General features: G+C 45.2%; 1 protein-coding gene and 1 long non-coding RNA gene across 6 annotated transcripts in view; both read left to right on the forward strand.

Annotated features, from left to right (window-relative positions):
* On the forward strand, positions 1 to 24,113 carry LOC128344838 (uncharacterized). The gene is made up of 4 exons (XR_008316085.1): positions 1 to 120; positions 2,366 to 2,426; positions 6,393 to 6,567; positions 23,706 to 24,113. It is a non-coding gene; the product is annotated as an uncharacterized LOC128344838 (long non-coding RNA).
* The window catches only part of SDK2 (sidekick cell adhesion molecule 2), a 446,383-nt gene that overhangs the window by 149,213 nt on the left and 270,727 nt on the right, over positions 1 to 26,443 (forward strand). The gene's annotated exons all lie outside the window — the stretch shown is intronic.

Below are 26,443 nucleotides of genomic sequence, written 5' to 3' on the forward strand. Positions count from 1 at the left end.
GGCGAACGGCCGCTGCTCGTCTGCAAGGTAGGGGCAGGCGAGCTCCTGCCTCCCCTGTAGCCCTTCGCAGCGGCCACTGAAGGTGGTGTGAAAGACCTCTGTGTGCGAAAGAGCGAGCAGGTGCATGTGATATTCACATAATGGTTCACTTTTGGAAATATTTGAGTTGAAACGGGGGAGGGCCGTGGGAGCAGTGTTATATTAAGAGCATTTATTGTGGATATTTTTTATAACTCGTATTAATTGCAACAAGGTCATCCCCGGGCCAGTAATTAATCCATCTATTTGCTTTGAAACAAAGGGGTTTGGGCCTTTGCCATGCACACTTAATACACAAGTGCATTTAATGGTTGTTTATAACAGTTGCTCAGTCTGTAGAACTAGTGGGCTGGCTACCATTCTTGCTGCTCTTGGTGAGTAATCACTGAAACACTGTTGGTGGTGGGGAATTGCTCACTAGTACTCTCCCTAAGTGGCGGCACTCTGAAATCATTATTAAGCAAATCACAAAATAGTGCTGCTGTAGGCATAGGCTGATGGGAGGGTAACTGCCTTGAGACTGTTGGACTGCACATTCCCTGGGCCAAATAGTTTTGAACAAGGTCATGAGAAACACTGTGTTGCACCCATCCCCTGCCCCCCACACCACCACTTTTTTTTTTTTAAGCTGGGAAAAACTGAACAAAAATAAATGGGGGGGGGACTCACAAAGCTAAACAGAGGTTCATAGGAGTAGTGGGGTAATTTCAGTAGATCAGTATCCAGCTAACTTAGCAAGTACAGACCAAATGCATTTTGGATTATGTATCTGTTCAATTTGTATACTTTTCTAATATTGTATATTTACCTTTGTGTCTTCAGCTAAAATAATCAAACTGTCTATTCAAAACTGAGAAACACGCCTGGCCCCTTTTGCTGTATCAAAACTGATATTATTACAGTGATCCACACCTTTTGGAACCAGATGGATAGTCTACTTTTCCCTCTTCATGTTGGCTTGATACTTCATGATTACAGCTCTTTCTCTCTCTCTGTTACTAAGATGTAAAGTTTCACTTTGGCTTAGGATAAAAATTGTACTATTTTTGGTATAATTCTGTGAGGGGAAAATCATATGAATGAGGGGAAAATCAAACAATGAATGAGTGTATTTCATACATTCCAGAGTTTCCCCAATGAAAATAAGAACTCTTTGTGTACTTTCATGTTTGTATTCACCCATTGAAAATCACTTCCCCCCCCTTCCACTATGACAGCTACTAAAAGCTTATCTCTGCCTGCGGTGCTTGCAAAGACAAGCTTGTCCTGCCTGCTGTTAGCAAAGACTGCCAACTTTTTAACTAGACCTTGCTGCTGCGCATGAAGCATGAAGAGAAATGTTATCATTTGCAAATTGCTGCTCAACACCTTGCTGTCAGAGGTATAACTACAGTAGCTAGTTAAAAGGTTGGCAATCCTAGCTGTGGGCATTTACTCTGCAACAACCTGATGTGTACTAACATCTGAAGCAGGGTACACTAGTAAACTGACCTTAACCTTCTCCTTTTCTATGTTCATTTTGCTAACTCAGTAGAAGGAAAGCTAGTACATCCCAAATATTTTCCCAAAGCACTCCCAAAAGACAAATTAGGAACAAAATAGAGACAGTGATTTACCAGGGATGAGTACCAGAAAATAGAGACCTTGATAAACAGAGATGGTTGGAAGGTACAATATTTAGATTTGCGAAATTGCAAGCAGTCTGGAGATCCCCTCACTTTGAATTTTACATCAGCTGCTGAATTGGAAGACAAGGCAAGTGTGGCTTCATTTCCCCCCAACACTTTCCCCCTCCCCCTACTGTCTGATGTAAGAAGCAGGAATCTGGGGTGTGTGGCACAGCAGGGTGTTTTTCACACAGCAGGCTTTACCATGGGTTTACAGCAGGGCTTTTCTGAGAGTTCAAAGTTGCCAAAAAAAAAACTGACACAAAAAGTGGATATTTTTTATCCTGGACATAAATCGAGCTGCACTCTTAACGTGCAATGAAAAACCCAAACCGTGTGAAGTGTTCCCTGATAGCTCGCAGGGAGTTCAGGGTAAATCTGGCCAATATGTGAACGCACACCCTCCATTCCAGAGGAGATGCGGACTAAAAGCCCTGTGTGGGAAGCACCCTGGTGAGGAAGGTCTAGGGTGAGGGATTGGTGGAAGACGTAGAAACTGCCATCTCCTATTCAGCAGATAAAGGAGGACTCTCTGGGCTGCAACTTGGCAACCCTAGTATTGCTACCACTACTATGACTTGCATTGCAGCTTAAGATGCTAAGTATTTTATACAACAAACCCATGAAGTAGGTCTCAATTTCTCCCATTTTATGGTTAGGAACTAAGGCTGAAAGAAGGCAATTTGCTCAAGACCACCACATGATGTTTTGGCGGCAGAGGTGAGATTTGACAGCAAAAGTTCTCCCTGCTGCAGGCCTCCCTTTCTGTTCAGCAGACAACCCTGGCCTTTAATATTAGCATTGTCCATAGACTTGAACTTTATTACTGTATTGGACGCCCATAGATGTAAATCTATTGATTTCTGAGATAATAAACCAAACTGTTGCCAACTAGAATTCACTGCAGTCTTCCATGTAATGAAACAATTGTAATAGAAAATAATTGAAGAAGATACTCACGCCTTAAACTGGGGCTAATTAATTGTTTCCCAGGGTGGTAAAAACCACTCAGGTAAATACCACACGGCTGGCGCTGAGATGCGCTGACTTTCTCATTTGTTTTTCCTAAGGTTGCCATTAAGAGCCAGGACTACCAGCTCTGCCTTATGTTTACCCTTTCTTCTGAGGGCTCTAGAATATAAATGTGTCTGCATGTTGTGTGTGTGCGCGCGAGAGAAACAACATAAAAGTATTAGTGCTCCTTTTAATTGGCTCTCCTAAAAGGTCTGCCTGGAGCTATAACTGTGCTAATGGCCTAGCTGGAGAGAGCCCTGGAGGTGTGCTGTGTTGCTCACTCCACCCTGATGGGATGGAGGTGAGGTGTGTAGTGTTGCTTATCAAGAATGTGTTTAAGGTCATGGGCACAGGGCTTTTATAACTCCGCACTTGGGAATCCTGTTAAATAGGAGCCATTAAAAAAACACCAGGGCAGTGTAACAGCCAAATTGAAGCTCCTCCCCTAATCTCTGTGAGCTTTTCTCTTTGAAGCAGCTGCTGGTTTATAGTCCTGCGGTTCATACCTATGCTGCCAGAAGCACAAGAATACAGGCCCTGCTTACAAGGCATGAGACCTTTTAAAATTCTTGTATAACAAGCTGTGGGAAAGTTGGGGTCCCCCTGCCCTTGTTCTTTTTAAATATCGAGGCGAGTCTCACGATCAGTGAGACGTGCCTGAATGGGGTTTGCGGGGAGAGCGGGCTTAGCCTGCTCTCCCCGCAGACGATCATTCCTGCAGCCCTGGGCGGCCAGATTGGCCGCCCACATGACTGCTGGCTCCGTCATGGAGCCGGCATGGGCTGCAGGGATCAGGTTCCACACGGCAAGCGTGTGGAGCATCCTGGAGAGACCCCCCCCCCCAGGGCCAGGAGGCTTGTTTCAGTCTCATGGCGGAGGTCTCCTCATGTGTTGCCACAGTGCGGAGCCGCATCGCGACAATACACGATCAAATAGACGGGGTTAGCGGAGCACTCGCTCCACTAACCTCGTCTAAGGGGAGGGGGAATCAGGAGGGCTTGCTGCCGGGAGCCGCGCAGCTCCCGTGGCAGTGCACCATCCTCCAAAAGTAGGCTAGGCTCTCTTAGCCCGCTTTTGGTGGACCGTGAGAATCTCCTCACTGTTTTTCCTTTACTTTGCTGGCATCATAAGGAACTAAAATGGGGAAAGGTGGCATTTCTTTTATTATGACGAGTTTCCAGCAGTCCCCAATGTAGGGACTGGCTTTTGGCTTGGAAAGGGAAGCAGTGCCTCAGAGACCCATTGTGCTGGTCTACGCAACTGCCAGTTAAACGGAAAATGTCAGTTAAATAAAAACCAAAGATCCTGGCAGCGTGCACACTCCCACGGAGCATGTTGTGTGACCTCAGGAATATCCCCAGGCAGCACTGCAAAAACTAAACATTTAAAACAAGACCAGTGATCTAGGACTTGATCTCAGGTTTTTAGTGTCAGCTTAATGGTGAGTTTTTGCAGTGCCACCTGGGGATCAGCAAAAAAAAAACCCGAGTGCAGACGCCGAGTTTTTGTTTAACTAGCATTGTCTTGATCATTTGAAACGGCCTATTGCCTCCCTGCCTCTCTGCTGAAGTCAGCTCTGTCAATGAGAGGAGAGGAGATCTGGTCTTGTGGTAGCAAGCATGATTTGTCCCCTTAGCTAAGCAGAGTCCACTCTGGTTGCATATGAAAGGAAGACTAGAAGACACTGTAAGATATTCCCCTCAGGGGATGAAGCCGCTCTGGGAAGAGCAGAAGGTTTCAAGTTCCCTCCCTGGCTTCTCCAAGATAGGGCTGAGAGAGATTCCTGCCTGCAACCTTGGAAAAGCTGCTGCCAGTATGGGAAGACAGTACTGAGCTAGATAGACCAATGGTCTGACTCAGTATATGGCAGCTTCCTATGTTCCTATGTAAGGAGGAAGAATGCTGGAAACCAGCTTTTTTGTGGTGAGGAGGCAGGCCTCACCTTGCCCTAACCTAAAGAAATCTCTGATTGCAGCCTGCCTGCCAGAGATGCAGGTAAAAAGTACTTTACTTCAGCTCCCAGTTATGGAGCTGAGTGTGGGTGGGAGGGAAGGAGGCATTGCACAGCACTATCTCCTTTCCCCTTCAGAAGCAAGATCATTTGAATTGGGGTGTGTGTGGAGCTGGGGTGTGTGTGTGGAGGGGGAATAGGTCTTCAGTGTATGCTGAGAAATTGTGAGCTGATATGTATTGAAACATTTATGAGACAACCCTGAAGAAGTCAATGTATGTTTACCAATACATAAAAATAGTCATGTGATGCTCGAAATCAGGTCTGCTTTCAGGAAAACTTTTTCTGAAGCAGTATGTGAAAACTTAATGGAAGGGTAACGTGACTGCTTATTTAGTGGTGGTATCCATCCTTTGCTGCATGGGTTTGGTCTCCCCTTCAGAGAACAAAGCTCACAGTTTAGAGATGCTTTTAAATGCAACCTTGATTTTCAATGCCCAAGTGATATCTGTTGCACAAAAAGCCGTTCACCAATTTTGCTTGGTATGCCAGCTGCACCTCTTCTTGGAAAGATGTTCTCTTGCCACAATGACTGATGCTCTGGTCACATTCAGCTTAGATTTCTGAAATGTTGGGGTTGTACTGAAGATCATTTTGAAAATTCAGCCTGTCCAGAATGCAGCATCCAGCAGAATGCAGCATCCAGGTTATTAGCTGGAGCCTGCTGTAATGAACTCATTTTGCCTGTGTTGAAAGATCTGCAGAAGCTCCCAGTTGGGCACAATTTTAAAGTGCTGTGTAAGGAGCCATACTGAGTCAGGCTGTGCCATGGCTCTGTGGCCCAATCTGCCCAGCCAGATGTTTACATCGTTGGGCTGGAAAGGTCATCATGCTACAAATAAGGTACCCAACTCCTGTGGTGAAAGACAAAAATATGGTATGAACATTTTAGATACTAATTCTAGAAACAACCTGTTTTTTGGAAAAACTAACTCAGAAGAAGAATGCTTATCTTCCCCGGGAAATAGATATGTTTGTGCTAATCCACTTAATGCATTACTTCTGCATGCATTGCAAGATACAGAAGTGCACACCCATATATATTTTAAGGTAACCTCGGAAATGTCATGGCAGTGGGCTGTTCCGGCTGTTATCACAAACTTATATGAAAGATGTTCGGTCTTGATTTGAAAATTTAGTGCCCAACCCAACCCTCCCCTGCTGAGAAACAGCATCATGAAGGGTTGGACATGTGCTGAGAGACTCTGGCTGGCGTCTTCTCTACCCCCTTGTGTACTCATTCATTGGTATCTCGCGGCCTCATATATTTAAAAATGGCAGTTAACTAGCACTGAAGCCAGTATTCAAAGTGAATAGAAAATGAAAGGAACTTTTACAAATTCTCATTTTTAAAAATAAAAAAATTAAGGGAAAATATATAGCATATTTTCCGATTTTGCAGCAAGGTAGGCAGGCAGCTCGCTGGTGGTTGTTAAAGTTAGTGCCCCTTTCATTCCTTTCTAACATCTTAATTTGCCTTATCCTTTTTGTGAATTTGTTGTTTATTGTCAGCACACTTGTATTTCAATATTGGGGGTTTAATTTGCCATGTATATATAGCTTGTGATTCACTGTCTGCTGTCGCTCCACCTGTCACAAGCAGCTGGAAAAGCAAAGGGTCTGTCTGCTTAAGCTAACTGGTATTCATTTGTTTATTACAGGCTGCCGTATTATAATTTGTTTAGGTTGCTTATTTTGCAATATGGGAGCAAGCCGCATGAATTAAACACAGTGGAATTACATGTGGACAATTCCAGTGGTGAGAATTCAGAAGCTTGCTAAAAGAAATGTCTGAGTTCGATTCCCCAAATTTCCACAAAATGTAGGTATTTACAGGTATGTCTGTCTTTAGTTCTCCTCTTTTCTGTTAAGGTTGTTGAGCACATTTTAGCACAGCCTGCCTTTCCTGTATATTTATCACAGGTCAACACCCAGTTTGGGTCTTACCTGGGCCTCTTTCATAGCACTGAACACCAACAATGGCTGTGGAGGGGAAGTGGTAGCAGCCTTCCCTATTATACTTCTCCCCTGAATAAGAGAGGCATGTCTGCTCTCAGGGGTTCTTGATGTTCCAGCCACAGGAAATTCATTCCCAATTTCCTTTTGCAAATACAGAGAGTTAAACATGGGGAGCTTGAGCTGCTGTCTGCTCCCTTCCCAATTACTGAGCTGTCAGTCCATCTCCAAGTGCCGGAGTTGCTTAGAGATCCGAGTCTGGCTGGGCTGGGATGTTGAAGCAGTATTTGATTGGCAGCGAAGACACTGTCTACGTACAAATCCTCCTTAGCATGTGCACTGGCTGAAGCAGTGGCTGCTGGCCTGGGACTGGGGGAGTCCAGTTTGCATGCCTGTCGCCCCTGTAATGCTAAAATGAGTGGCAGTTTGTGGGGATAGCTTCTTCATTCTGGAGGGGGCAAGGCTTAGATTGGCACAAGGGTAGTGGAAGAAGCATGTGGGTTATAACATGTTGGCAGAGCTTGTAAGGCTTACTCCATATGGGGAGGGAGGTTAGCATTGCATAGCCCAGTACTCTTCTTGTCTCCTACAAGAAGCAGTTTTTCTAGAGGTCACTGGCTACATTGAACTCCCTTCCCTGATCAGGCTGCTGTGCACATTTATATGAGCCATTTATATATTCAGCAAAATCAAGCAGTAAAGCTTTTGCCAGATTGCACTACTCCAGGTTGTAGCAGGTGGTGGATTGTATGCTTGAAGGCTTTCTTGTGAAAAAAAAACAAAAAACCTCTGCGCATGTAGAAAACTAGCATGTCAGCAAGAAGGGTTCAGGCTAGTCCCCCTGTCTCATGTGTTTTCTAAAGGCAGGAAGATTTCCCCCATGAAAAAGCATTGAAACACACAACCCCTACCTGCAGCCTGCAGTGATGTAGACCAGGAAAGATTTTAGCACTTGTTACTGCTCCATGCCCACTCTCTACTTCTCCAAGCAGTGAGAAGTTCCAGGGTGTGCGGTGCTTCTCAGATTCTGCTATCCTCTGGTTGAGAGACCAATGGTGTATAGCTTGCCCAGATTCCCAGCTTTCAGTTAAAAAAAAAGAAAAGCTAAGCTTGAGTGCTTGTAGAAGCAGAGTTAAGGAGCAAAACGTGTGGTCACTATTCTGTTCAACCCCTGGACTTAGAGAAAGGCAGGGGAAGCACAGGATGGCTGGGAGAGGTTCACACAATAGGTAATCCCCCTGAAGAATGTTGCCTTTGTTTTTTGTAAGCAGGGGATCTCTATAGGGCAGTGGAGAGGATAGCTTGATTTTGATGTAAATCACTGAGGCTGTTCACACGTTGGAGGGAAACCGGTCTAAGGGAGCCCAGCCCAGTTTTCCTCTGTTGTGAGAACCACCGGGGTTCGCAGGCTAGCCCGCCAAAGTAGCCTTCCCCTTAAATGAGGTTAGCAGAGCGAGCACTCCGCTAACTCTGTTTTTCTGATCGTGCATCGCTGTGGCGTGGCTCCATTCCGTGGCGACTTGTGAGGAGACCCCCAACCAGGAGGCTACAACAAGCCTCCCCCACCCCGGGGGTCTCCCCAGAATTCCCTACGCACTCACGCGGGGCATTCTGGGACTTCCAGGAGCCAGACAGCCCTCGATCCCCACATCGCCAACTAGCTCTGTGACGGAGCCCAATGTTATGTGCAGGGCCGTCCCTAGAGGGGTGCGGGGCTGGGGGCGAATCAGCATGTGCAGGGCCTCTTTAACATTTTATATCATTGCAGAATCATACTGATTGATGACATACAGTGTAAATAGTGTGAGTGAGGTTTTTAGACATGTCCAACCGGCTTGGACATACTGAATAATGCATTCCTAAAGAAATAAACAGAAAAAGCATAACACATGCTTCACAGTTCTCAGACCTTCTGAGTTGTAAATCAGCTTGAGCATAGTGCATCCATAAACAAACAATATATTATTATTATTATTATTATTATTACATTTATATCCCGCTTTTCCTCCAAGGAGCCCAGAGCGGTGTACTACATACTTGCGTTTTCTCCTCACAACAACCCTGTGAAGTAGGTTAGGCTGAGAGAGACATGACTGGCCCAGAGTCACCCAGCTAGTATCATGGCTGAACGGGGATTTGAACTCGGGTATCTCCAGTCCTAGTCCCGCAGAAGTTTTTGTAATTTTCTGCCATGAAACAATACACTTATAGGACTTTTGGGATGGTGTTTTTTTTTTTAAACCAACAATTTGTCCAAGCCACTTCAATTTAAATATATATGTTCCTCCCATCCTGCCCTACATCTCTGCTCAGTAGCAAAGCCTTATGCCAAGTCATTCCAGGACAGGTGATCTAAAGGCTGGGGCAGAAAGGGGGGGGGCATTTTACCATGTTTTATGAAGGCAAAGGGCAGATTCTTCCATATGGGGGTGAAATGATGGTCTAAGGGGGGGCTTCAGTTCCAGCCATTTTTGTAATTTTCTGCCATAAAGTAAGCCACTTACAGGACTTTTTGGATGGGTTTTTTTTTTTTAATTAAAGAAAAAAATTAAAAACCAACCATTTGTCCAATCTACTTCAGTTTAAAGATACATATTCCTCCCACCCTGCCCTACATCTCTGCTCAGTACCAAAGCCCTATGGCAAGCCAATCCCTAAATATTCGGGGGGGGGATGTCCCCAAAAAGGAAATCACATCATACCTCTTCCACTACTAAGGCTGGGCTCAGCAGAGGGTCTGCAGAGAGCTCTGGTGCTGGACACTCTGCCTGCCTGCCTGCCTCTTTCCTGAGCTTCAGGGAGGCCTGCATGGAGGCCTCTCTGGAAAGCCCGCCCACCACCAAACAGCTGAGAGGTGGGAGAAGCAGAGCTCTAGCAGTTTGCCTGGGAGCCTTTCAAGAGCCACACACACAAAAGATCGCAGGGAAAGATAAGTGGCTGGGACTGGGGAAGTGAGGAGGGCGGGCTGTACTGCAGTGCCCAGAGTGGGGCCTGTGCCTGCGCAGGTTGGGGGCAATTGCCCTGGTCGCCCCGCCCTAAGGATGGCCCTGATTGTGTGGGTGTCCCGTTCAACCGCCCACTACTGCTCCTGTGCACGGAGAGCAGGCACCAAATCCCTCCTGGTTCTACACACCGATCATGTGTAGAGCCTGCCTCACTGCCTATCTGTGTATTGTAATATTTAAGGTTTTTGGCTTTATTGTGCAATCCACTCTATGCATGCTTACTTAGAAGTTAGTACTATTGGTTTCAATCAGATGTATGTGTATAGGATTGCAGCCTTAACTGAAAAGCTCAGTGTATTTTTTGTTCTACTGCTGCTATTAATATCTCAAACTTAGAGGTCATTCACACAATCAAAAAATTGTGTTCTACCCAGGTTTGGGAACTGTATGCTCCCAATTTTTGGCTGTGTGGAAGCAAGGTAGGAGGAAAGCCTGGTAGAAGTGATTGTGTGGAAGCAAGGTAGGAGGAAAACCTGGGTAGCTTCTCCTCCTACCTTGCTTCCACACAGTTACTTCTACCCAGGTTCTCCTCTTACCTTGCTTCTGCACAACCAAAAAATGGGAGCATACAGTTCCCAAGCCTGGGTAGAACACAATTTTTTGATTGTGTGAATGCTCACTTAGTATAACCTTCATTTATTTTCCACATATATTATTTTGTTTTTGTATGTGTTTTTATTTTGCTTTAAGCCACCATGAATTCTCCCTGCCCCTAAGGAGTCATTTTGGTGTTACATTTTATGTACTTATCTCAGGATGTAAATGGTGACCATGACAAGGCTCACATATGAAAGCCTTAATCCCTAGCACCAGTTTTGTAGGGTCAAACGTATAATTTAGTGGCGATGAAAATACACTCAGCGTTGCTCCTCAGCATGAGCTTTGATTTGGTATCTTCACCAATATTACCTGGTATCTTCACCAATAAATTGATTGATTGATTGATTGATTAAGTGCCGTCAAGTCAGTGTCGACTCTTAACGACCACATAGATAGATTCTCTTCAGGATGATCTGTCTTCAACTTGACCTTTAAGGTCTCTCAGTGGTGCATTCGTTGCTGTTGTAATGAATTGTAATGTTGTAAAGTTGTAATGTTGTAATCCACCTTGCTGTTGGTCGTCCTCTTCTTCCCTTCCTTCAACTTTCCCCAGCATTATGGACTTCTCAAGGGAGCTGGGTTTTCACATAATGTGTCCGAAGTATGATAGTTTGAGCCTGGTCATTTGTGCTTTGAGTGAAAATTCTTGATTGATTTGTTCTATGATCCACTTGTTTGTTTTCCTGGCTGTCCATGTTATCCTCAAAAGTCTTCTTCAGCACCAAAGTTCAAAAGCGTCAATACTTTTTCTATCTTGTTTCTTCAAAGTCCAGCATCCATAGAGTGTCACGGGAAAAACTATTGTCCAAACAATTCTAATCTTTGTAGGTATAGACACATCACAGCATCTAAATATCCTTTCCAGATTGGAAAGGTTAAAAATGGAACTTGTATATTAGAAAGTGTTGGGATTTAAAGTCTGGGTATATAATGCTCAGGTAAATGGTTAGGTAAAGAGATCCTCCCCAACTGTTGCTGGTAGATATCCAGAGTAAATACAAGTCAGCTGAACAGAGCATCAGTTAATTTGTGTGATTTGCATAATATGTCAATAATTTGCAAGCTAATTTGCATAACATGCAAATTAGGGTGCCCGGATTTGAAATGCTTGAATATGGCAACTCTACAGAGAGAGGACCTTAGGCCTCACTCTCTATGCTACAGTTCTGGGATGGATTGAGTCTCCTCACAGCTGTGTGCTCGTGAGGGTGGCGGTTACTAAAAATTTACACTTCTGGTTAACTCCCTTTTTTATCCTGTCAGTTACTTATGGGCCTAATATAATGTGCATTGTAGTTTGGCCTTCAGCCAATGCAGCCCTTGGCTTTCCCATAGAAGGAACTGCTCATGTGAATGGTTTGCTCACATGAGCAGTGGAGCATTAGCTGAGGGGCACTGCAAAAGATGATGGCTCCTCCTCCATGTTATGAAAAATTTCTGTCATGGAACAGTTATTTCCATGGGTAAGCTGGTTGCAATAACATTAGAGGTGAACAGAATGTTTGTGAGTTTTGCTTTTCATATTTTTGCTATCATATGTATAGACAACAAATATGTACATCCCTAGGTGATGTTCATAAGTTAAAATACAGCAAATATAAAACAGGATAAAATGATTAAAACAATCTTACCACATAAGAACAAGCCCATTTGAAAATAATTAATTAATTAAAAGCCTGAGAAAACAGGCGTGCCTTAAGGGTCTTTTAAAAAACGGTTAGAGATTGAGAAGCTCTATTTTTGACATGGAGCACATTCCAAAGCCCTCGGACAGCCACAGAGAAGGCCCGGACCCAAGTAGCCACCAAATGAGCCAGTGGTAACTGTAACTGGGCCTCACCAGATGATCTTCATAGGTGTATAGGTTTATAACAAGGCTTTAGTCTGACAAATGTTGGGGATTGGACTTGGATGAAAAAAATAGATGAAATGTTGAGGAGGCACTGAAAAGCATTGAAGGCACTGAAAAACACTGAAAAGCTCATCAAAAAAGAGAACTGCTTTTAGACAATAATAAGCAAAAATAAAACCAAATACGGTTTCAGCTTGCTTCTACTAATGTCTGTGCCTGCTCCCCTAGCAAGCCCAAGTACTGCTGGGAGGGTATGAAACTTGCATGGTTACTAGCCAATCTGATATGAGGGGATTTCTTCCCAACCCCATCAAGATAATTGGTCAGGCTCTGAGCACAAGCAAAACCCATTCACTGGCTCAATCAGAATTTTGAGCATCAATCTTAGTGCTTGCTCCTGGGAGAAGTCCAGATTTCAAGTGTTTCTTGCTTCAGCCTTACCTTTGAGCTCTCTGGCTCTCTCCCACTCCCAATTGTTTCCTATGTTTGTCCCACCCCACCCCACCCTCCCCTGCTCAGGCCTACCTGAATCATTACTTGTGTGATGGGTACCAGCCACATATCGGCCATTCCTGGAACAGGTGAAGAGGAATGAAGGCCTTTGTTCCAGGAATGTGACATTGCTCACTCCTACCCTCTGCCAAAGCCTGACTGGACATAATGTGCTGGCACACAATTCTGTTAACAGTTAAGTGAGCCCTAATAGATTCTAGTAGCCATTAAACAGGCAGCATGTATTGCTCTGAGGCCAAGGGCCAGCCCCAGAGGAGCAGGGATCAATTGCTCGGCGGGGGTGAGGGGAGAGAGAGAGAAGATGGGCATGGAGGGGGGGATCTTTCAAGGTTGAGAAATAGCATCTCCCCACTAGCTAAGCCACTTGAACAGAAGGTATGGTTTATATATGCCTCTAAACAACAACAACAAATCCTGCTCAAGCTCATAGGAACAGAGTAATGGACACCCATGTTCATCGTAGATTCAGTCATCCCAAACCCTTCCACTTAAGATGAGAGATAAGGCCCATTCACATGTTATGTTCAACACTCATACAACAAGTGTACAGTGTACATAGTTACAGATCTGTACACAGGTACAGTCAGGGCTGGTCCCAGACTACTTTGAGCCCTGGGCAAGGCTAAGTACATGCACCCTCCCAAATAAATTTCAAGTTTGATTTTCAAAAACAGATGTTTTGTAGAAAAAGTGAAAAGCACAAAACTTGAAACTGCTAAATTTATTTTAAATTGCAAGAATAGGTAATACATCAATTTTTGATTATCTTTCTCAAATACAAAAGAAAATATTTTGGCACACAAATTGTTTTGATTGATTTGATACACTCTGAGCCCCTCTGAGGTCTGTGCCCTAGGTGGCTGCCTAGTTGGCCTAATGGTAGCACCGGCCCTGGGTACAATCATTTATATGTTAGGCTGAATGCAGGTCCTATCTGTACCATGCATTTGAAGGTCCAGGTTCACTTTTTAAATGAACACAAGTACATTCATTCACACAAACGTGTATGGGTGTACAGACATCAGTACATTCATACAGCATAATGTCTGAATCAGGCTATAAACAGTGGAGGGCGGGTCCATGGTGGGGGGGGCAGAGAGCAGGGCAGGTAGGCACAGAATGGGCTGCAGCTGTGTCTCTCCCTCTTCCTGTCCTGGCTGCCTGCCTGCCCCCGCCCACACACACACTTCTTGCCCTGCCCTGCCCTGGCTTTCAACCCCCAACCTGGTGAATGACCAGTGTGGCTCACAGCTGCGGCAGGACAAGAAGAGAGAGAAAGAAGCTGATGGGGAGGGGAGAGAGAGGAAGAGACGCATCTGCAGCCTGTTAGTGCCCACCTGCCCTGCCCTCCTCCCACCCCCTCTTCCTGCGTCTAGGTTAAGATGCCAGAAACTAGGCTAGCGTGCCTATCCTCAGAGGCATGCACAGAAAAACCCAGTCTCTCCCTTGTGACCACATGCACCTGCGCTTTAACCACTCAGCTCATCCCCTCATCCCAAGACAGCCTGGAAACAATTACCCAAGAACAATAACTACATGCCAGCATAATTAAAATACAAGAGCAGATGCTTTGTGAGGGAAGCAGGCAAGGGACCAGGCAGCACTTTATAGCCATGGCACATGCAGCAGCACAAAGAAAAAACAGGCATGCTTAGCTGTTAAGCATTCGAGCACTGCTCATGTGCAGCAATCCCAGGAGACCGGTCGGTAGTAGCCCATACTTTAAGGGAGTAAAAGCAATAAATGATTCCACCAGAGAGGCTATGAAATGGAACTGAACATTTGTTCTTCTGAATCCTAGGTGCATGCAGTTTCTGCTGCCATCGACTTTCTGATCATTATTTATTATTATTTATTTATTACATTTATAAACTCCCCCATCCAAAGGCTCTGGGCAGTGTACAACTGGCAAGGGCCTAGTTCTATTGGTTTGGAGATGTTCAGATTTTATTAGGCACAGCATTGCGATGGCCTGGTTGAAATAACTGAGGCTGCAATCCTATGCACAATGTTTCTGAGAGTGGGCCACACTGAACACAGTGGGACAGACATCTGAGTAAACATTTGAGTAGGATTGCTCTGCCAGAGAGTTACACCTTCTGCTTTGGCTAATTACACCCAAGGGGTCTGGAATCAATAGAGCTACAACTAATGTTTCCTTGAATAATCATGGGCCTAGCAGTTGTGCCTCTTGGCAATCTCCTTTCCTTCCCTGATTCGGTTAGGGATACATGGTGGTGGGGAGCGGAGGAAGCCGTGAACCAGATAAAGAGCTGAGTGTTCGTGACAACATCAGATTTCATCTCACTGGCCCAGGACTCCTTCCAGATGAAATATCACCCAGCCCGCCCTGTTGCTGCTTTAAACCCACCCCTTTAGATTCATAAAGTTGGCCGTGTCAGCAATCAAAGTATGGAAATTCAGTGGCTGTTTGCTGGAGATTTACAGCAGCCATTGGGTGTGGAGCAGAAGCTCTTTATTTGCTGGGTGAGTTGTGGTTTGTTGATGGCTGGGAAGCTTTGCAACTTGTTTTTCCAATGAAGAAATAGACTTGAAACTTGCTCTCGCATCAGCTCCTCAGGCCATGGCATTTAGTCTGCACTAAGTGGGGCCTGCTTGTCACCCACACACTTTGCCTGTCCCCTAGGGGATAAAACGGGACATTCAGTATGTGGCAGAGGTGTACAACTCAAATCATGGTGAGATCCACTTTTACATTAAAAACAAACAAACCCCAAAAGGACTATACTGCTATGCTGACAGTGGAGAAGCATTTTTGCTTCATTTTTAATCCATCATTTTCTTTTAAACCTACTCTATTAACCCCTCTTCCCTCTGTATCTCATAGCACATTCTAAGGCAGTTCACACTATCAGAAATAGGGTAGGAACGTTCTAGCCCAGTTCAGGAGCAGTGTTCCATGTAACAGGGATTCCCAGAAGTTTTTGACTACAATTCCCATAATTCTCAGCCAAAGGCTTTTGCAGCTGGAGATGCTGGGAGTTGCAGTCAACAACATTTGGGAATCCCTGTTACACAGAACACTGTCCAGGAGCTGTGCACACATGCTCCCATTTTCTGTTCTTGTGCAAATAAAAAACAAGGTAGGAGGCACCAGCAGTGATCATCTGCCACGCAGCAGCTGGATAGGAAGGCTCTGTTCGACCCAGCAGCTGTACCCAGCTGCTGAATGAGATAGGAAGAAAAGCCCTCCTATCCAGCTGCCACTTAGCAGATGATCACTGCTGGCACCTCCTACCTTGCATTTTACTTGAGCACATTCAGAAAAGTGGAGTGTGCACAGCTCCCCAACTTGAATAGATCACTTGTGCTACCCCAGTCCTGATCTTGCGAACTATTATTTCTTCACAGGTCTCTATGCACACACCACTCTCTGCTTAACCCTCTCTTTTATTTCTTTGTACTTGGTGTGCTCATTTTTGCTCTCTCTCCCAATCTCCCCCCGCCTCTCTCTGTTCTACCACAAGTCCCTCTGTACCCCATTTGTTATTCCCCACCCCACTCTCCCCCCTTCAATCTTGTTTGCTTTGTTCAGTCTTCTTAGCACTACTTCAATTCACTGAACTCTTTGGAAACAGTATGTAAGGCATTCACTTTCTCAACAATTCACAACGCCAAGGGAGTCAGGCAGAGGTTGGCAGCTGGCTGGACGAAACAGGCTTGAAAAACTGGTGCCAACTTCTTTTGGTAGCTCTGAATCCAGGGAGAGGAAGAGCAGTCTCCCATCCCAACTGCTGAAAAGCCTGTGTTGAAAAGCCTACAGATGTTCCCACAAAGGGGAGAGAATGAGCCACAGTGGTTTTTTTGAATCCGTTCCCCCTACCCCGGGCCACAGTCAAGGTGAGGTCTGGTCTAATGAATCATTTGCTTCATCAACACCCAAGGGCACCCCATCAATAAGCCATGATGAGGTGGTCACCTCAGGCATGGGCACAGGAAAGGGTGAGGGGAGTGGCAAGTGCTGGTCCCTCCCCACTACCACCACAGGTGCCATCCCATTGGCCTCCCTGCCATCTGCTGTCTCCCTGATGGAGGTGGACACAACATTCATTTCCCCCTCCTCACCCCACTGAGACACCTCTTATTTTCACTTTCCCCCACCCCCAGACAGGCTTCATGGACGTGCCACTGTTGTGGCAGCCAGCTTCATTTTGTCTTCACTTTCCATCTGAAGACCAAGTGGCGGAGATGAGTACTGTGGTTGCTCCAGCAGCGGCACCTGTATGAAGGCCGTTGTGGACATGAGGAGATAAAAGGGACAGTGCCCCCTGCAGGGGTGGAACATAGGAAGCTGCCATATACTGAGTCAGACCATTGGTCTATCTAGATCAGTATTGTCTTCACAGACTGGCAGCGGCTTCTCCAAGGTTGCAGGCAGGAATCTTTCTCAGCCCTATCTTGGAGAAGCCAGGGAGGGAACTTGGAACCTTCTGCTCTTCCCAGAGCGGCTCCATCCCCTGAGGGGAATATCTTGCAGCGCTCACACTTCTAGTCTCCCATTTATTTGTAACCAGGGTGGACCCTGCTTAGCTAAGGGGACAAGTCAGGCTTGCTACCACAAGACCATCTTGTGGGTGAGGTGGGCAAGCAGAGGCATTCCAAGACATTTTGCTGCCTGAGAACACTTGAATATCCACCCACAGATGGGGTGAGGGACATCAAATTCACCTCAGTCAACAAAACGTCTTGGACCACCCCATTAACATCTGTAACATCAGTGACTTAGCACTGGTCATTAGAGAAAATGAAGCAGTAGACTGAGGACTGTACTTCAGGTGTAGGCGTGGGGAAGAGGGGTCATTTTAAAAAAAATGTCTCCCATGCTTTTTAAAATGTCTCTCCGTGTTTAGTGTAGCCCCTGCCCGTTGTGGTAGTTTGCTATATGCAAGATGCTTTTTAGTTTGGGAAAGTATTCAAAACTGTGAGTTTGGGAAAGTATTCAAAACAACCTATGTCTAAAGTAGTGCAGTCCATAATTCTGCCACCTCCAGCTATAACCTCATTCTGTGTGATGTGTAGAATAAATCTCAGAGGTAGGTTCTGCTAATAAACTCAGTTGTTTTTTGTGTTGGCTTTGCCCCACCTCAGCCACATGATTCATCAGATGAGCTGGTGACCTAGAAGTTAGAGGGTTTCTAATGTATGGCTAGGAAAATAATTATAAGCTTAACTCAACTCAGTCCCCAAAGTTCTCCAACATTTGAAGATTGCTGTGTCGCCCGGCTGTGTTGTGGTGTTTTGTTCAGTATTTCAATCTTCTTGCTATCATTTTAACGGAATTCCAATGCTAGTCAGTGAGATTGGTGAGAATTTCCATACCCTTGAGTTGTGTGTGTGTGTGTGTCTGTCTGTCTGTTTCCTTCTTCCTCTGGGAAAGAGAGGCATTGATCCTCCTGGACAAAGTTATTCAGTTACTGGCATCTAGAAACACCTGCCACATTAATTCCCCTTTACTCTTTTTGCTTCTCTTCATCCTTCATCCAGAAAGCCTACCCTAGTTCCCTTTGTAGTTTTCCCCTCCAAATTATATCCTGTCCTATCACCAGTCTCCACTTCCATATTTACGGCAGGTAGAAATATCACCATTTCGAAGTCCAAATGGCCAAAGGAGACTTCCTTAGGTTCAGAGTGACTCTTAGGTTGGCTTCAATGTAACGTGACGACGTAACACAGCGGTTGCTACAAGCTGTAGCAGTCTCAGGTGCCACATTCCATATGAAGCCAGCTTCACTGTCTGACCAGTAATGGTTCAGAATGAAGGACCATTTTTCAAACTTTGAGTTTTGGCTGGTTAGGAATGTTGGAAACAGAATACTGGGCTAGGTAGAACAACTGTGCAACTGACTTAATAAATCTTGCCTAACTATGCCTTGTCTAAAGCACAGCATACAGCAGCATGTGTTAGCTGGGGGAGGTTTCCCATAGACCCTTGCTGTGAGTGTAGACAGCATTGCCACCTGTTGTTTCCAAGACTACTTCAGCATACCAGAATTGTAGAGGAAAGTTTATTCATGACACTTTTACCTTGTCAAAAATCATCACATGAACCAGCCCTGAATGAATGTAGGCAATGTGAATGCCCATGTTATTGCAGGCCAAACTGAGGAGTTGTATGGGCTCAAAGAGCAACAGTTTGTCTAGATTTCTATGCAGCACAGAGCTGCTGAGACATCTGATGTGGAACAGAAATTAACAGCCGAGGGAATGTTCCTGGCTATTTACCAGCTTTGGAAAGTGCTAATTGGGCCACAAGGGCTCTTATGGCCTCCTGACACAAACACTCCCTCAGGCTGTACTCTTTTCATTAGCTTGAGTGGCTACCATTGGACAAGCAGGACTGGTGATGCAGGAGGAATGATGCTGCCCATATGGGTGGCTATAGCAGGACTTGTCTAGTTCAAGGCATGTTATTTTAACATTGTGGATAATCACACAGTTCTAATTCAAAACTAACACTGTAATACCGTATTTATCTGAATTGACGATGACTCCGAATTTAAGATGGCCCCCTTAAAAAGTAGAAGTTAAATACAGGCTATACTTGTATTTACTCAGAAACAACATGACTCTGAATTTAAGTTAATATCAAAATACCTAGTCTTGGATTCACGTAAATACAGTGTGCTGTCCCTTTGATGGATGGAGAGAGCATTGTGAGGAAGAGCTGTGTAACTGTCCCCCCTAATGAAATAAAAGGATGATGTGAAATTGTGTGTCTGAAAGGTGAAGTGCCAGCGTGTTGTAGTGGTTAGAGTGCTGGACTAGGACCGGGGAGACCCGAGTTCAAATCCCCATTCAGCCATGAAACTTGCTGGGTGACTCTGGGCCAGTCACTTCTCTCTCAGCCTAGCCTACTTCACAGGGCTGTTGTGAAAGAGAAACTTAAGTATGTGGTACACCACTTTGGGCTCCTTGGAGGAAGAGTGGGATATAAATGTAATAATAATATAATAAAGTGCTCAGCCTGAAAAAGGACTTAAGACTTGTGTGGAAGCTGAAACTAACCCCTCAGTTTTATCTGGTGAGCCAGTCCATCTAAAGCCTCGATGCAAGTCTGAACAGTATCTACAGGGAGTTAAAGTGACAAGGGTCTTCTTCAGTCTTTTGCCTTGAAGCTAAACAGTTTCATCTAAGAAAATGTGGCCGGTGCTTCTGCACCAATGGAGCCAAGACCCATAGAAGTGTTTTAAGGTGTGTGTGTGTGTGTGTGTGTGTGTGTGTGTGTGTGTGTGTGTGTGTGTGTTGGGGTGTGCGGGTTTCAAGGCAGGGAGTGGAAGCAAATTGTGTCATGTCTGTTGTTTGTGTGTTCTTTTCTTTCCACCACAGCCGCCCCACCAACCATCATTAGAGGCAGATCTCTTCTAATTATTGCCTTTTGATACTGGCATTTTACCCACTCTGAGATTTATTGCATGTGTGGGTGCATGCATGCACATGTACATGTATGTGTTGGGGGCTTACCTGACCTCTCTGGTCTGCACACAGCATGATTTCCCCACTGCTGGCTGAGGCCAGCACAGTCATCGGTTTTATCAGATGATTGCCTATGCACACTTATGTAGGAGTAAGCTCCACCCAGGGCCTTTTTGCAGGGGCGCAGGAAAGGGGAGCATTTGTTCCAGGCATTTGTTTGGGGCTTCCCTTCCAAAGTATGCATATTTGAAATGATCACCTCTATCCTTTTCATTCAAGGCAGTAAAACTAAACAGCTTAAATATAAGCCCAGCACCTAGAGTATTCGGGCTTATTATATTGACCCAGGACACAATGGCAGACATACTGCGCAGTGTTATGCACGTGGGGGATCATAATGTTTGGGCAGCTGTTCAAGAGCACTGTTGCACCAGGGCAAACACTGCACAAATGGAGTTGTGACAGTGCAAGCGTTATATATAATGGCCACACTGTTGCACAACTCAGTTTGCACCATTTTGCGCTTGCGCAACAGCACTCTTGTGCAACTGTTCAAACATTATGTTCCACTGAATGTATAACACTACACAGTATGTCGGCTCAAATAAACATTCTGCCCCCAGGCCTCCTATCCCTTATCAATCAGTCGTGACTACTGATCAGGCAATCTTATTTGCCTGATCATCCCTGGGGAGCTCAGTCCCCTGGCCATTTGGCATTGGGGGGAGGGACGGTCTCCAGCTTCTCTAGCTCCCAACTTCTAGACCCCTACATGGAGCTGATTCACCACAAGCACACATATGGATGTATGAAGCTGCCTTCTACTGTGAGATGACTGATCCATCTAGCTCAATGTTTTCTAATCCGACTGGCAGCAGCTCTTCAGAGTTTCAGTCAAGAGTCTTTCTCGGCCGTTCATGGAGGTGCTGCTAGGGATTGGACGTGGGACCTCCTCTGTGCCAAGCCTATGCTCTGCCATGGAGCTCCACCCTGCATAGGCTGAAGACACGGTGGATTGGGCTGGTGAGACAGAGGGTTTGGGGTAGATGTGGGGTCTGTAGATTTTGTGTGAAGCTGTTTGTGGTCGTGCAGTTGTCAGATGTTCTTTGCAATACTTGGACAATTGATGGAGATAGAAGGGGAACAGATCTTGGTGGAAGTGCATCTGTTGCATCCTCCTGCGACTGACTACAGTCTAATACAGGGGCTTTGTGCAAAGATTGCTAAAGGCTGGTGTGTATGATATATCAAGGTTTAGTGTGTACGATACTGGATTGTGTCCATCTAGTATATATTGATAAATCTTCTGGTTAGGAACCATATTGTTTGTGTGTCCCGTACTGCATTTCACACTTGGCTTATGTTAAATACTGATAATGTTTTGGGGAACATTGGTCAAACGCATTCCAAGGATGGCAAAGCAAGATGGCCAATTGCCTGGATTGGGGTTTCTGGCTATCTTGTTTGCAAAATACATGCTGTGCCTATTGCTTTAAATACCCCTTTTCCGTTTCTCTCTGTGATAAACAATATATAGAGATACATTTTAAAACCCTGAAAGAATTTTTACTTTAAATCAAACCTTTCCCTGAAGCTGATCGCCGGCACTGGCTCTGTATGAAAAGTGCACCCCGCTCCCCCCACTGCATCTGTGAGCCACCCCACGCTTTCCCCTTTAATGTTCTCACTTTTAACAAATGCGTAAAAATTAAACAACTTACTCCCCTCCGGCTTCTTCTCCTGCTTTAGCAAATATTTACTGAGGTTAGATTTTGCCTGTGGCGCTTTGTGTGAGTGAGGGAGATTAGAGTGGCAAAAAAGGAGCTTTTTTCGCTTTTGCAATTTTGCCACATTTTGACAAAGGAATGGAGAAAAGAAACCCATTTAAACTCTGGGCTGCTCATAAGGCTTTGTGTGCCTGCCAAAATGTAACTCTCATGTCACAAAAGTGTGGATATACTGCGGTCAGAGTCCTTGAAATGCCTTGTCCACACGGGGGCAAGCTATACATTCTGTACAAATGTATGTAACAAAGGAGAGGCAGGTTTTTAAATGAAAAACAGCCTCAGGAGGCTATGTATTTTTAAGTGAAGGAAAGGGGGGGATGCTTAACACTTCCCACATGGACTGTTTTTCCACTTAAAATTGCTCTCCCCCCATTATGTTCAAGATGTGCATTTACAAGAGTAATCATTAGAGCTAAGCAAAAATGCTCTCCCAAGTTTGGCACTCTATTCACAGGCTGCAAAGTGGGCTGCCCCCTTTTGCTAACTTTTCTACAGGCCCTGTGAACAGGAATGATGTATTTGCCCCACTTATTGCTGGTGGCAATCCTGTTTTGTTAGTTTACCCATAAGACACTGGAGTGAGGGCAGGAAGCAGTGCCCTCACTCTGATTTAGCTTCAGATATCTTACCCAGTCAAATCTCAATATCCTATTGGCTACATGACGTTGGCTTAATGTCCAGAAGGGCGGGAAGTACTGCCTTCATATTGATTTGGCTTCCTTATTATGCCACATGGCCAATGCGATTTGACTACAACATGATGGTTGAGTGAGAGCTGTGCTTTTTGCCCTCACTTTGTGAACTTGTACCCAGAAACAGTGAGGAGCATAATCACCACTGCCAGTATCTTTAGAAGACAACAAAAAAGGTAGAAAAGATGAGCATTTCTCCCCCCTCCAGCATTTCTCCCCCTCCCCCCAAATGTTCCCCCCTCCATATACACATTCCAATTATAGCCAGAATTTTTCATCAGAGAATTTTCAGCTCAGTCTTAGTAAGGACTAGGGATGTGCACAAAATAGATTTTGTGTTCTGTTTCAAGTTTGAAATGAAACACAAATGGCCAAAACGTTTCATCGAAACAACCGGTCCAACCGGTTGTTTCGACAGAATAAATCTGAAATAAACTTCAAGTGTTTTGGCCATAGGGAACAATGGGGGAACTTAAAGCACCCCACTGTTCCCCAAGGGTAGCTCCTAGGGACACCAAAGCGGGTGTCCATGTGGTAGGGCATGATGGGCGCTACCTACCACCTGACCCACAAAAGAAGTGGGCAAGTGGGCAGTTTTAAACAAATGTTTAACCTTTCCTCAAAACCCCCATAGGTTCCTATGGGGGTTTTAGAGAAAGGTTAAAAATTGGGGAAAGGTTAAAAAGTCACATTAGGACAAAATGCGGCAAAATAGAAATCAGAAGCTCACATCTGGGACCTGCAACATATTTGTCACATCCAAGGAGGTTGATGTGATTGAATAAGGGGTGGCAAATATCTCCAGGTCCATGAGGGAGGGTGGCCCTGCTGCCTGGGAAACAGCCCACTCAACCCTCCCACCTCCTGCTGGCTCCTGATCTGAGTGTTGGGAGTGTGTGATATTACTTGAATAGAACGAAAGAAAGAGCATGCCAAGACTTGCATTTCACCACGTCCATAGAGTTCTCCTGCAGCAAAGACACAGGGTCAGGGGAGACAAAGAAGGCAGGGAGCCCAAGGACCCATCTTAACTTCTTGTTCCAGAGCAACTTTGCCACACCCCTGGCCTCCTCTTACTTTTTCTGTCTTAATGCATGTCTCTCTCGTCCAACATGTCTCCTTCTCTGTTTGCCAGGACTGTTCTCCTCTTCAGGCTGCCGATCCTTTTCCTGTGCTTGCTCCTGGCCACAATCCTTAGCTTAGCCTTGTCTCCGTCTCCGTTTATTCCCCCTCCCCGCAACTTGTTTCACAGAATGGGACAGAAGATAGAAGTAAGCTGCACAAGAGAGCACAGTTCTTACAGTTGTGGTCAAGTCAGGAAGACTTGTGCATTTGGGAGGAAAGTATGGCATGCAGCAAATGCATTTTGCCTGGAGCTTGCTGTAAAACCCAGGTTGGGGATAGAAGAAATTGGGTTGAGGCAGAATATGTTTGCAACTTGTCGCTTGCTGTACAGAATTGCTCCTATTGGTTGGTTTATTTTCTTGCTTTAAGATTGCTTAAGTTGCTCCCTCAAAACTGCTTACATTTAAATTGTAATAAATTATCATACATTTATAAAAGAGCATATGCAAGCAGTAGCTTATATGTATTATAACAGAAACAGTCCCTTGTTCTCAGAAAACCTGTTGGAATTTTGTTTTTTAAAAAAATCTTCACAAATCTCCTAAAGATTGCAGTGGAGCAGGCCTAGTGAAATGCTCTGCCACCACTAGAAAACTATGTTCTGTTAGAGATTGATTTTACCCAGGGAGGGCATCAGCATGTAACATCCCAGGGCAGTTGTCAGGGCCCAAGGGCTTACTGCTGATGCCTGTCCTGGCACTTTGGAGTGGATTAGATGCTGCTGCTGCTGCCGCTGGATACTTCTGCGACGCAGTTCTTCTTGTTGTTACTGGGTCACTGCTGCCTGTGAAGATGTCCTCCCTGCATCAATCTGTCACTGGTCAAGGTACAGGGAGGGGGGCCCACTGAGGTGGGAGGGCCCATGGAAGGCACCTTGCCAAGGAACCCCTAAGATCTGTAACCAATCCTGATGCTACCTTCAGTAAACCAAAACTGGTCCATATTCTCATGTGGCTTCTGAAGAAAACTTCAGGTATCCAGTGAGAACAAAGGCCATGTGTGAGCTGCATTGCCTCATATATGGGAGCCAAGGAGCTGGGCAAAGGTGCACAGTGTGTATGGGGGGCCCCCACCGAGGAGTAAGCCTGCAATCACTGGGGACTCAGTAAAAGAGGCCATCGGGCACCATCTCTCATGCATAGTGCTATATGGATGCATTGCTTATAGATGGAGCCTTCACTCATGCCTGCAGCACGTATGTACTAAATTGGGTATTCACTATATCTGTCTGTCTTGTTTCTCGCTTTCTCATTTACAAATGCTCATATGGCAGCAAGCCTTCCATGCATGCTCTTTCACATATTGCTCGCTTGCCCATTCACTCACACACACACACACACACACACACACACACACCATTGACATCGACCAACCCCTTTTCCTCTACCCTTCTCTCCCCGGTTCTCATGCATACACACACAATCTGTGCCATTTAATCAGCACAACTATTTTCCCAACAGCTGATGAAACATTCATGTCTCCTAACCGCATGCTGACATTTAACAAGCAGAAAATGTAGCGTACACAATACGAGGCTCCTCCAGCCCCAGAGTGAAGACAAGGCACAGCACGCGCTCATCCTTGGCTTTTGTGCCCTGGCTTTGTCTCCTCACCTGGCTTTTCCTCTCGCAGAGTCTGAGCATCCGCTTGTTAAAGCAGAGCAGTGGCCTGGCATGCTTTTAAGCTGGAGCGCTGCCTCGGCATGCCAAGCAACAAAGGGCTAGTAAGGCAGCTGAGAGGGGCGTCAGCGAGGGGCGACTGTGATGTGCCACTAGCCTGCAACCCCTAAGCACCTACAGTCATGGAGACTTTGAGATGGGGACATCTGGGGCTTCAGCCAGTCTGGGATTCAGGGCACCATTGCGATTAGAGTCCTGGTAGGCAATTTGGTCTCCTTTAATGCTTCCTTTTTGCCTCAGACCGTTATATTTTCTTTCCTCTAGCTCTGTTAAATTCCACTCTCCTCTTGCTTTCATCCATTGTGTGTTCTGACAGGGAGTCCCAAAGAGCAAATTGTCCTACTAGACGCAAGTTGCCCATGGCCGAGAGTGAAGCTGCCTGTCATAAACTTAAAGGTTGGGGATTTGATCTCTCCCTCTTTGAGGATGCTGTAGAAGACTGCTTTCCTGGGGAATTCTGATTTCTTATTTTGCCCTTTCTATTAAATTGGTCCCAAACTGGCTGCTGATGGTATGTGTGCACAAGAGACGGATTGGATGTAATCTGTGCTTGTCTGGGTACATGTGTAGACATGTGAAAAATGAACCTTGAGATCAGTTTTGTGTGAGCTCCCTTCAGCTTGTCCCTCCAAATCAGCTGGGTGTCTGAAGTGTTCCTGTTTAAACAAACAAACAGCCTAATAGCAAATGATACTGACCATAATTAATTAATTAATTAATTAATTAAACTGTTTATTTATTTATTTTATATACCTGCTGACTCCAAAGGCTCTAGGAACATAATAGCAGATGACATAACTTGTATCATTATAATCAATTATTTTTCTGCCTTTTGAAAGCATAGAGAATCAGGCTATTGTGGTCCACAGTAGCAAAAAGGAATTCCACACCTGTGATGACACCACCAAGGATGCCTTGCTCTGTACTGTAACAGACATTCCATTATGAGTTAGAGGTGTTCAGGGCCTTGCTTCTAAGTCTCAAAAGGTGGTATATGTGTATGCATGTATATGGCATGGTTTGCACATGCAGTGGAATGAAGTAGTAGAATCCTGAGATGGTAGAGTAA

The sequence above is a fragment of the Hemicordylus capensis genome, chromosome 2, assembly GCF_027244095.1.
Source record: "Hemicordylus capensis ecotype Gifberg chromosome 2, rHemCap1.1.pri, whole genome shotgun sequence".
Taxonomy (NCBI): domain Eukaryota; kingdom Metazoa; phylum Chordata; class Lepidosauria; order Squamata; family Cordylidae; genus Hemicordylus; species Hemicordylus capensis.